This window comes from Trachypithecus francoisi, unplaced genomic scaffold (assembly GCF_009764315.1).
Source record: "Trachypithecus francoisi isolate TF-2019V2 unplaced genomic scaffold, Tfra_2.0 Lachesis_group6, whole genome shotgun sequence".
NCBI classification, from domain to species: Eukaryota; Metazoa; Chordata; class Mammalia; order Primates; family Cercopithecidae; genus Trachypithecus; species Trachypithecus francoisi.
Window position 1 is genome coordinate 43,724,659 of NW_022681471.1, and position 11,478 is coordinate 43,736,136.

Sequence of the window (11,478 nt, forward strand, 5' to 3'; positions counted from 1 at the left end):
AATAAAAAAAATTTTTAAAAAAATCAGTGGCATTTCTATATTCCAACAGCAAAGAATCTGAAAAAGACATAAAAAAGTAATCCCATTTGTAATAGCCACAATAAAGTGAATACCTATTAATGAACTTAACCAAAGAAGAGAAACATCTCAACAATGTAAACTGTAAAACACTGATGTAAGAAGTTGAAGAGGACACAAAACAAATAAAAAAGATATCCCATGTTCATGGATTTAAAGAATCAATATTGTTAAAATGTTTATATTACTTGAAGCAAACTACAGATTTGATGCAATCTCCATCGAAATACTAATGGCGTTCACAAAAATAGAAAAACTATTGTAAAATTTATATGGAACCACAAAAGACCTAGAATAGCCAAAGCTATCCTGAGCAAAAAGAATGAAATGGGAGGAATCACATTATCTGACTTCAAACTATACTACAGAGTTATAGTACCAAAGGTATGGTAATGTCATAAAAACAGATATAAACCAATGAAACAGAATGGAGAGCCCAGAAATAAATCCATACATCTACAGTGAACTCATTTTTGACAAAGTTGCTAAGAAACACACGTTGGGGAAAGGACAATATCTTTAATAAACGGAGCTGGGGAAACTAGATATCTATATGCAGAAGATGATACTAGACACCTATCTCTAGCTATATACAAAAATGAAATTAAAATGGATTAAAGAGTAAATCTAAGACCTCAAACTATGAAAGTACTACAAGGAAACATTAGGGAATATATCCAGGACATTCATCTGGGCAAAAATTTCTTGAGCAATACCCCACAAGTACAGGCAACCAAAGCAAAAATGGACAAACAGGATCACATCAAGTTGAAAAGCTTCTGCACAGCAAAGAAAACAACAAAGTGAAAAGACAACCCACAGAATGGGAGAAAACATGTGCAAACTACCCATCTGACAAGGGATTAATAACCAGAATATATAAAAAGAGCTCAAACAACTCCATAGCAAAAAATCAAATAATACAATTTAAAAATGGGCAAAAGATCTGAATAGACATTTCACAAAAGAAGACATACAAGTAGTAAATAGCTATGTGAGAAGATGTTCAACATCAGTGATCATCAGAGAAATGCAAATCGGAACTGCAATGAAGTATTGTCTCAGCCCAGTTAAAATGATTTATATCCAAAAGATAGGCAATAAGAAATGCTGGTGAGGATGGGAGAACAGGGAACCCTTGTACACTGTTGGTGGGAATGTAAATTAGTACAACCACCATGGAGATCAGTTTGGAGTTTCCTCAAAACCTAAAAATAGATCTACCATATGATACAGCAATCCCATGGTTAGGTATATACCCAAAAGAAAGGAAATCAGTCTGTTGAAGAGGTATCTGCACTCCTATGTTTGTGGCAGCACTATTCACAACAGCCAAGATTTGAAAGCAACCTACGTGTCCTTCAACAGATGAAGGATACAAAAAATATTGTACTTATATACAATGGAGTACTATCTAGCCATAAAAAAAAGAAAAGGCAGGGCGCGGTGGCTCACGCCTGTAATCCCAGCACTTGGGGAGGCCGAGGTGGGCGGATCACGAGGTCAGGAGATCGAGACCATCCTGGCTAACACGGTGAAACCCCATCTCTACTAAAAATACCAAAAAATTAGCTGGGCATGGTGGTGGGCGCCTGTAGTCCCAGCTACTCGGTAGTCTGAGGCTGGAGAATCACGTGAACCTGGGAGGCGGAGCTTGCAGTAAGCCAAGAATGCACCACTGCACTCCAGACTGGGAGACAGCGAGGCTCCGTCTCAAAAGAAAAAAAAAAAGAGCCTGTCATTTGCAACAACATGGATGGAACTAGTGTTCATTATGCTATGTGAAATAAGCCTGACACAGAAAGACAAACTTTGCATGTTCTGACATGGGAGCTAATTTGCGGGAGCTAATAAAATTAGTTCTGTCTATCTCCATGAGCTGAAACTACTGAACTCATGGAGATAAGAGAGGAGAATCATGGTTACCAGATGCTACGAAGTGTAGTTGGGAGGCAGGTGAGTGCGGATGGTTAATGGGTATAATAATATAGTTAGATAGAATGAATAACATATAGTATTCGATAGCACAAGGGGATGAGTACAATAATAATGTATTGTACATTTTAAAATAACTAGAAGAGTAAACTGGATTGTTTGTAACACAAATGATAAATGCTTGAGGTACTGGATACCTCATTTATCTTCATACAATCATTACACATTGTATGCCTGCATCAAAATGTCTCATATATCCCATAAATATATACACCTACATTGTGCCCACAACAAAATTTTAATAAAATAAAGTGTCAAGTTTTTTTTAATTTTGTTGTTGTTGTTTGCACATGGATTTCCAATTTTTTCAGCACCATTTGTTGAAAAGATTACTCTTTCTCGATTCAATTGCCTTTGCACCTTGTTTCTGGTCTCTATCTTTTGTCCGTTGATCCATATGCATGTTATTTCACAAATATCACACTGTCTTGATTACTATAAATTTATAGTGAATTTTGAATTCAGGATGTGAGTCCTCCTACTTAAATCTTTTTCAAAGTTGTTTTGGCTATTCTAATTTATTTCCTACATAAATTCTAGAAATTGACTTGTTGATATCTACAAAAGATCTTGCTAAGATTTTTATTGAAAATGCATTGAATCTACGGATAAGATTAGGGAGTTTCAACATATTAAGACTACTGAGTCTTTCAATCCATGAACATAAAATATTTTTCTATTTCTTTAGGTCTTCATTTCATCAGTCTTTTGTAGTTTCCAACGTACAGATCATGCACATATTTTATTAGGTTTATACGTAACATTTCACAGGATTTGGTGCCATTGTATCACAGGTTTTCGGAACCTTTGTAGCTTCTTTGGCAATTCAATATCTTTAGAAACATGGGCTTCTGGACTCATTACTTCTTCTCAGTCTCAGGAGGGAGTAAGCACATACAATGATCTTTTCTAGAGCTAGTTTTTAATCCGATCTCTGATATTTTATTTATTAGTCTCTGTGTTTCTCCTTACTCTATTAGCTCAACCTAATGGTGGATACCAGGAGGTCATCTAAAATAAGTTTCAGTGGTAAGAAAATTCCCTTACTTTAATTTTTGCTAGATCCCATCATCAGGAAGAGAACTCTTAAATAGACCCTCCTAAAAAAAATACTTGTGGCCAAAAATTTCTCTCCTTCCAATATTGTCTTATTGATTATCACTGTTTCATTTTGTAATATTAAAAGTCATTGGTTTTTTTCATCTCTGAATGTTCTGCAAGTAAAATTAGATTGTAAACTACAAGCATAGCTTGCCTCCTTTCTGGCTATCTCTGGATTGCACTGTCTCCCTTGTAAGAACACTTAGTAGTTAAAAGCAGCACAAAGTACGAGATGCACCAACATTATGAATTTTCAAAAACCATTTCCTCTAATACTGAAGGCTCAGTTAGCAGCATGTGGTCGGACTTGCAAGATATCCTAGGTGACTGTTACCTTTAACAAAAGTGTACCAGCTTTCTGGTATGAAAAATCTGTCCTTGCCACCTGCTGTCTAACCACTTCCAGTTTTCCATGATGTCAGAGGCAATGAATTTTCTCTTCCACATGCAGAGAGAATAATTATAACTAAAATCAATAACCTGATATTAGAGAAGATATTAAACTATGAAATAATAGGATGCTATTTAAAAATAGAGAATAGAAAAAAAACTTTTCAAAGATGAAAAAATATGAAAGCAGAAATGGAATACTCAATAAGAATGGTGTAAAAGACCTGGAAAATAGGACAGCAAATAAAACTCAAGGACTTCCTGTGTCTGAATAAACTGAAACATTGTTTAGAAAATAGGTGGAAAATATATGGTTGAATTAGTACTACTAACAAAAAATTCAATAGCCAAAAATATTAATTCCAAGAAGAATACAAAGTAATAGAGGAAATGGAAAATATCCTAGTATGTTACCTGGCTCACCTGTTAATTGCATTTGCATAGTCAAAACAATGTAAACAGTATATCTGCAGTGCAAAAATGAAGGGACGGGAAGGGTGTGTGTGTGTGGAGTGTGTATGAGTGTCTATGTATCTATGTGAAATAGAGCAAAATACTGATCTTTCATAGAGAGAAGTTAACAGATACCTAAACGTGAACAGTCACGACATAACAATATAAACACTTAGTTTAGAAATAATGAGCTAAGAATCAAAGATAAAGGCATAAGAGATGAATATGGCTGCCTCCAGAGAGGAGGAAATGGGGGAAGAGGGCTGTTGTTTTTATAATAATCTTTGTAGAGCTACATAATTTTTAAAAACATGACCCCAAATGCAGCAAAAACAACAACATAAATATAAGCCTGCCAGGATGCTACGCATAAGTGTAATTCCAAATTAAATAAGCACTAGAGCTTCCCACTCCATGTTTTCCATGGGTGTTGATCATCGGCTACTATGGAGAGCCTGATGGCCTTTTGTAACATTTTTATTAATGTCTTCCTTTAGTCCCCTCACCTAACTTTAAGTGGCAAGACAGTATCTTGGCAAATGAAATGAAAAGGATAGATGAAAGCAGGTATGATCATCTTCAGAGAGGAAATAATAACAAGGAGAACAGAGGAAACATTTCAAGGGCATTCTGAATATGAAAACTTCAAACAGTGTAGCATTGGATATCCAGCTGAGAAATAACAGTAGCAGAAGACACATCAGTTTGGTTTGTTTAGCTATCAGAGACTGAATGTCTGTTTCCAAACAAAGTTTCTAGGGTAACACAATAATAATCTGAAAAAAGGATTCTGATAAAGCTACAAATCACCTTCATGCGTGTTCTGCTTTTGTGCAACAGACTCCTATAGTCCCGCTTGAACATGAAGATACCTAAAACCATCATTTAATTCATATGATGTATGATAGCATTCATCATAAAAAAGTTGATACTATATTTGGAACTAAGTAGTACAAAACTTCCTCCATTGCTTTCAGGTGCCCCTTTTACCTATCTTTCTGCAACCTAATCTCCAGCGTTACACAGTAATTTTACAATTTTTAAAAAATTTTTAAAAATAAAATGATAATCATTAATTACCTAGTACATGAAGGTACTTAATAAATATTTGATAAAAAATGGAAAACAGACCTGGGAAAATAGTGTGGAATTTGACAAAAAAATTAAATTGGTAGTATTTTTAAAAATACCAAATACATTTCAAGATTAGGGTGATAATAGGAATAATAATAGAGGAATATATGAGAATGATATAGTCATGCTGAAAATGACAAGGGCTAGGATTTATGTTCATATAGTTGTTTGTGTAAATAATATTAAAAATAACATCAAACTGTTCAAACATTCTGCTTCACTGATTACAGCTATATCAGTTCTGCCTTATCCTCTGAAACCCCCAGTGGATGCCTGAAACCATAGATAGTGCTGAACCCTCTATCTGCTGGGTTTTTTTCCTGTACATCCATACCTAGGACAAAATTTAAGTTATAAATTAGACAGAGTAAGAGATTAACAATAAGAACTCATGATAATATAGAACAATTATAACAAAATGCCAGCATCACTTATATTGCATGTTGGGGTTATTATTAAGTCAAATAAGGGTTACCTGAACACTAGCACTGCAATACCATGACAGTCACTCTTATCACCCAGATGGTTACTAAGTGACTAACAGGTGGGTAGAGTAGGCACTGCAGATATGCTGGACAAAGGAAGGATTCATGTACTGGAATGGATGGAGCGGGATAGCACAAGATTTTAACATGCTACTCAGAATGGTGTGAAATTTAAAACATAAATTATTTATTTCTGGAATTTTTCATTTGATAATTTCTGATTGTGGTTGACCACAGGTAACTGAAACTACAGAAAGCAAAACTACATATAAGAGGGGACTACTATACAAAATCACATGTGTGTACACAAAAAGATGGGGAAAATGAAGTTACATAGAGTTTAATGTTCAGTGGGTTCTATTTTCTGTAAAAATGTTTAAGTGCATGAGAACTCCACTAAATCTCTTCATACCAAACACCTAGGAGTTAGCTTTGATTCACTCCTGTCCCTCACAATCTAAATCCAATCCTGTTGCGAGTTCTGTAGACCTTACCTTCCAGATACATCCCAAATTTGTGCAATTATCTCTACCTCCTCTACTAACACATTGTCTAAGCCATCTTTATCTAGAGCACTAAAATATTCTTCTAGTTGATCTCTCAGCTTCCACTTTTGGCCACCTACAGTTCAAGTGGCATCCAGAGTCCCCTTTTAAAACATAATCCAGATAATCTCATTCTCCTGCTACAATCTCTCCAGAAGCTACCTATTGCACTTTGAATAAACTCCAGCCTCTTTACCTGTCCTATAAACCCCTCCCTGATGTGGCCCCTGTATCTCTGATTATACTATGTTAAAGTAAACTGGCCTTCTTTTTGTTCCTCCAACATTCCAAGCTCATGAAGGCTTTTATACCTTTGTACTTTCTGTTCCTCTGCCTGGAATTCTTCTTCTGATCTTTGCATGGCTAGTTTCTTCTTGGCATTTGGGTCTCAGAACAAAGTCTTCTCCTTTGGAAGAGACCTTCCCTGAATACCCAATATAGTCAAATTATCCATCACATCACCCAGGTCCATTTTAATCACAGCATTTGTCACCACTTGATATTTTCTTTTTTTTTTTTTTATGTATTTGGCTACCCCCTTACTGGAATATAAACTAAACTCCATAAGAGAATAAAGACCTTATCTGTCTTATTCATTGCCGTATCTGCAGTACCTTAAACACTAGCTGGAACATATCTGAACTGTAATAAATGTTTTTGAATAAATGAATGGAAGAAAAAAGGGATGAAAACAAAATTGTAGTTTATTTTAAGATGTTCCATTGTTACATTTTTTGTTCTGAAAGCACAGTGAAACATTCTCTGTGGAAATTATTCAAAATAAGAAACAAACTGAACATACAGAAACCAGAGAGTATATATCTGTCCTCTTTCTCCCTGTCTCAGAAACATTAGAAACCACTGGGCCCTAACCTCTCATTTTTTAAAGAGTAAACTGAGATTAAATGGCCTACTTAAGATCACACAGCTAATATGTGGCAGAAATGGGACTAGAACCCATCTCCCCTGAGTTCCAGTAGAGTGCTTTTTCCATATCTTTCTTGTTACTAAAGATCAATATTGAGGTCATTATCAAATACTGGTTCCATTATGGCATAACAAAGGTCAAATGGCAGTCCAACTAGTTAGCGAGGAGACATGAAGGGTTAAAGAAAGTTTATTAATACTTATGAGTAGGTGGTATGCTATGGGGATGTACTTGAAATTGTAAAACAAAGATAAATCATACATGTACAATTCTTATGAAAGAGGAACACTTAGCCAAAGCTGAATAAAGATCTCTAGAAATTAGAACCTGTATGCAGCAGTACAGTTGCTAAAAATAATTTGTAACACTGTAAACTATGACAATGATTAATTTTAACATATGAGACTTGCAATTCAAAGAAAGATTATGGAGAGGAAATCAGTTCGTACTTCGAGTAACAGAAATATATTTCTCAAATATTATGTCATGCTATTATTTTAGGCATAAGCCTATAGTTCTAGTAAATTCAGTGAGTTTTAGTTTGTTTTGTTTAAATTTAGGGCAGGTAAGAATACCAAATTGAATTGAATTCAACTTAAATTGAATGTCTGTAGAATGAATGATATTTCAAGATTCCAAATCACGCCTGCTTTCAAATTTATAGTTAAATCATTTTAATTGTACAAACACCCTAAAAACTTACAATTAATGGCTATTACTGCCTCCAGATGGTATACATTACAAAACAAGAGGCTGTTATATCTATCTTCTTGCATATTCTTTCGAGTATAAAATGGATGAGACAAAGGAGTCACAAGCTGTCAGAACGTGACATGTATGCATTTGCAAATCAAGCAAAAGTATTAGGTGACTAACCAGAGTTATGCCACGCAGGGAGCATGAAAGCCAGACAACAGATTGTCCCTATCCTCAAGAAAGATATAATCTTGTTGATGAGAAAAAATTACACTAAAACCCAATTATATTGTACACACATATACACAGACAAAATCACAGAAAACGAATAAGCTTCAAGAAAAAAGCTTCCTGGATAAATATCAACTTGTACAATTAGGTACTTTGAATAAGATTTCTCCGTTTACACGTCTCACTTTTTGCAGTACTCTCAGCTCTGATTCTATAACACTTGAAGATTCCAGGGGAGTGCTGAACCATGTGACAAAAGTCTTCAGGTAGACCTTAATCTTTCAAGAAATCTTTTTAGGTAGATAAAGCACTTTGCTTCGTTGGGTTTTTTATTTTTTAATACTGAAAGCACCAATTTTATTTTCCAAGGGACACTTCCTTTCAGACGCAAATGTCAACCATTTCTTAAACAATGTATTCAAATGTTAACATTATTCCTCTCCGAATGCTAATTAGGAAAAAGAAAGAAAATGATTTACTTGTTTCTTAATTTTGAATCAGTGTGAAGTATTAATATGCGTCCCTCTTTGGACCAGATTTTGCCTTAAGGTTTCTATTTTGTTTTATGTTGCAAAATATATAATACATACAGAAAAGTACATAAGTACATATATGCAGTTTAAATAATAACTATAAACTGAATGTCAAGTAACTATGACTCAGGTTAAGAAATACAATCCTAGGTATTTTTAATGCAGTCACAGAAGAGAGCAGTTCACTATGAGAGTCTAAATTTCCTTGTTCCATGATCACAAATGAAAGTTTTCCCTCCTTATTTCTCTTTTGATTTCTTAGTCTCAAATCTCAAATCCTGAAAAAAATAAGCACTAATATTTTGCCTCCTAACTCCTGAACTCAAATCATATTCTTTATATAATAATTCATGGTCTTCCGTGATAATGAATTTAAGAAGAAGAAACAACATATAATTAATGGATAAAACATTTTAAACTTACCCTGCTGATATTTTCATAATTATAATTTAATGTCCTGTATTGCTGTCTTTTTAGATAAACCTTAAGTGAAAAATGTTGACAAAGAGGGATGATTAACAAGCCTAAAGAAAATGTATTCTCTAACATGACTCTCAGCTGCAGTGGCCCTAAATACTGAAAAGTGTATTGAATCACTGATATTTCACCTTCTGCAAAAATAATACATTGTCCTCTGAGCTCATCACCTTATGTAGTGTTTTGCATTTAGGTAAAATCTTTCATTCAACAAGTAGTTACTGAGTTTGATGCAGTAGTAGACACCATGAAAGGGCAAACAAAAGTAGAAAAATGCAATCCCTGCCCTCAGGAGGGCTTACAAAACATTTGGGAGGATAAAGCATCCACTCAGGAGGCAAATGAAAAGTACTTACAATTCATAAACAATCATCTGACAGTAAAATAAAGACTGAATACAGAAACTCAGGAAACTTAAAATGGTTGTATTTCAAAAGCAGTTTGTAAAATGATTGCTTCAAACTTAAGAACACATTTTACCAACAGAAACATTTTGAATAAATGCCGATTGAATTTATATATTTGCCAAAAGAAACCCATTTAACTCACAATATATGAAAATTCTGTCTGCATGCTTGCTATGAAAATACAGTAAAAAGAAAAAGTGTTGCAATACTAACAATTAGACAAACATTGGAAAATAAAAATGATTTCAAACTAGGCTTATAAAATATATCTGGACATATTTTGAATGCTAATGATTGAGAAAGAGCATGTTTAATTAAAGCAGATAGGTGAAGATTTCTGTATAGATTCTTAAGAGGATCCTCTGCAAAAGCACTTGTGATCCTTGAGGTATCTCTATTTCAAAACTTTTTTTTTCATTTTCATTCACTCCTTCAACATATATTTATTGAGAGTAGTATCTACCATGTGTCAGGCACTGTTCTTGGCACTGGGAATACAAGGTAAGTATACATGGAGAATATATGGGAATACAGGGAGTTTATATTCTAGTGGAAGAAATGAGAAAGAAAAAAATGGTATCAGGAACTGCTAAGTGCTTTTCTTTAATGGAGGTTTATCATCACCATTACCCTAAGACCAAGATTAAGTTTATACTTATAACCTTACATGATCAAGCTTAAAATTTCTCTTTGTTCCTAAATGGAACTAAAGACAGGAGAGGGAAATCTATGGGTACAGACATTTCCTGCGGTTTCTGACAACCACTGCAAGATGGGAAAGAAATATGTGTGAGAAAAAGATTTGCTGACCTTTGATAGATGAGGAAAACAATAGGCATGATATTTTTGAGGGGGAAGAGATGTTAAGTTGGGCAAAAGTCACCAAGTCTTGCCATCAGTCATGGAGAGCTTTGGCATGCTTGCAAGTGATTTGGAGGAGGAGGTAGTCTGCATTGACGTTTGAGACCAGTCTTGAACATCGTTGTTCTTCTCTTTCCCTTCTCCTTCGTCCCTCTCTTCTCTTTTGTCCCTCCCTCCCTTCCTTCTTCCTTCTTTCCTTTCCTTCCTTTAATCCCCTTTCCTTCCCTTCCCACTTCCCTCCCTCCCACTCTTCTTTTCTCCTTCCTTCCTTCCTTGAAGTAAACATGTACTGATAATTGCTAGACTGTTATACCAAGCATTAATTCATGGTCCTCGAGGAGCATATAGCCTAGAACCGTGTTCTCAACTCTGGGATTAGTTATATCCAGGCGTGGTAATTTTAATTATTTAACAACCTGTGTAGCACAAGCCAACCAATGAGAATGTATGTCAGTCAAAATTTGAGTGTGGAATCCTGGAAGCCCCTTAATGTGCCAGTAGTTAACCTTGTGGTTGCTGGATAGTGGAGAGGTAGAAAGTCCTAACGGAGGTGCCGTAGTAGCCAGGACAATGGGTGGGCAAGACTACTCAGCAGGGAGTAGTTTCAGGGCAGTAGCTATTTACTAAGTGGTAGAAAAGTATTCGTTATTTTACCAATGACTATCATTTAACAATGATATGCCTGTATGGATGAATACCAACTAAATCCTTAGCTCCACCTACATCCAGTGCTTAAAGAGATTGGCTGTGGATTACGTGATGGAGGAAACCTTTTTCTGGGTCTTGATCTTAGTCTTGAGAAAGATGATTGGCATCAGTTGGTGATGAGGAAAAAGAGGGAAACAGCTTAAGTAAAGGTGGAAATTGATAAATCATACACAGCATGCCATTAAGAAACCAACCTATATGGAGGTGAGAGCAGCAAGAATGTATTGTAGTAGAATGGGAGGCAAATTTGGAAGAAAGGTTGTGTAGAGCAAGAGAGAAAAAGAGGTTGGTTGTGGTGTCAGTGGAGAACAGGAAAACATACTAGGGTTCGTTATTTATTTCTGATATAGCAGAAAAAGGGGGAGGGTGGCTTCTGTATGTCCTTGAGCAGGGAGTTGTATGATGAAAGGAACATATGAAAGGAAATATTCTGCTGGCTATATGAAGAAGAGACTG